Genomic DNA, 1,648 nt, shown 5'->3' with positions numbered 1-1,648 from the left:
AAATTTTATATTTTACTTATTTCAAATTACTAACATATTTATTTTTCAAATTCTGTTTTGAAGGTAGTTTCGGTTCGTGCGAAATTTCAAGTTCATGCGCAGTTCTCGAAGTTCAAGCATTCCACCAAAACCGCTAGACCCAGAAATTGAAAAGACTCTTAAAAAGAACAAGAAAAACAAAAACAAAAACAAAAACAAAAACAAAAACAAGACTCCAATAAAAACTAGAATTACTGAGCCAGAAATTATGGCTACGCTTATGGATTACGCTAGGCCAGGAGTGGCCGGTGTAACAAACAGCATTGTTAGACCCCAAATAAATGCAAATCAATTTGAGATTAAGACAGCATTGCTTAATATGTTACAAAATAACGTAACATTTTATAGGTTACCTAAAATAACAGATGTGACTGCGGAAGCAATCAAACTTCGCCTTTTTCCTTTTACTTTGAAGGATCGAGCCAAAGAGTGGTTGACTTCTATGCCCGCCGCAACATTTGAAACTTGGGAACAATTAGCCCAAGCATTTTTATCAAAATTTTTTCCTTTAGCAAAAACCGCAAGAGTCATAAAAGAGTTAACATCTTTCTCTCAAAATGATAATGAAACTCTTTATGAGGCTTGGGAACGTTTTAAAGAACTTCAACGTTTATGCCCACACCACCAATTGCCCGCTGAACTTTTAATGCAAACATTTCATAATGTATTAAATCCTACAACAAGAGGTTCATTGGATGCTATGTCCGGAGGGTTATTCATGAAGAAAACGTCGGCCCAAGCCAGAGAACTTTTGGAGGAAATGGCAATCAACAGTAGTATGTGGCCCGCGGAGCGTGGACACGTACCAACGGCGAAACCAATCATCCTCAACTACGTCATCAGTTAAAGGTATAGTGAATCTTGATCCAGTTGCGATGTTGCAAGCCCAATTTTCTGCCTTATCGCACAAAATTGATAGGTTTATGGCACCGTGTGACCCTAATGGTCAGCCAATCCAAACGGATGTAGATTATGAAGGGATGAGTGAAATTGAACAGGTAAATTTTGTCCAAGGACAAAACCAAACTAATAACCCTTATTCCAATACATATAATCCTGGATGGAGAAATCATCCTAACTTTAACTGGAGAGATAATAATAATAATGCTAATGCTAATCAAAATCGTACAACCAATTATCAAAGTCAATCAAGAGATACGATTAGCACTTTATCTTCTAAAATCGACAAATTTATTGATGCTATGAGCGGAAAAATAAGTAATCACGACGATGGTTTTAAACGGATCAAGAATAAATTCGATCAGCTTATTAAAAACCAATCATCTAGCATCCACAATTTGGAGGTTCAAATTGGTCAACTCGCTAAATGAATTCCATCCCGCAAAGAGGGAAGTCTTCCCAACCATATGGAAGAAAATCCGAAAGAGCATGTTATAGCTATCACTCTTCGTTCAGGGAAAAATTACTTAGGTCCGGAAATGCCCGGAAATTCAACTTTACCAGGAACTGATTTACCAAAATCCAAAGAAGATACATTAAACCAAAAAGATGCACAAATTGACTCTAGTACAAAAACTTTTGTACCCAAACCACATTTTCCATACAAAGTCCGTAATAAGGACTATGACAAACAACTTTTAACGTTTTT

At 36.4% G+C, this 1,648-nt stretch overlaps 1 non-coding gene across 1 annotated transcript; it reads right to left on the bottom strand.

Annotated features, from left to right (window-relative positions):
• Positions 1–562: 562 nt before the first annotated feature.
• On the bottom strand, positions 563–669 carry LOC136204991 (small nucleolar RNA R71). Its single transcript, XR_010675800.1, has one exon. It is a non-coding gene; the product is annotated as a small nucleolar RNA R71 (small nucleolar RNA).
• Between the last annotated feature and the right edge of the window lie 979 nt (positions 670–1,648).

This window comes from Euphorbia lathyris, chromosome 8 (assembly GCF_963576675.1).
Source record: "Euphorbia lathyris chromosome 8, ddEupLath1.1, whole genome shotgun sequence".
Classification (NCBI taxonomy): domain Eukaryota; kingdom Viridiplantae; phylum Streptophyta; class Magnoliopsida; order Malpighiales; family Euphorbiaceae; genus Euphorbia; species Euphorbia lathyris.
The sequence above is the reverse complement of the archived record's forward strand: the minus strand, read 5'-3'. Positions and strand labels throughout refer to the sequence as shown.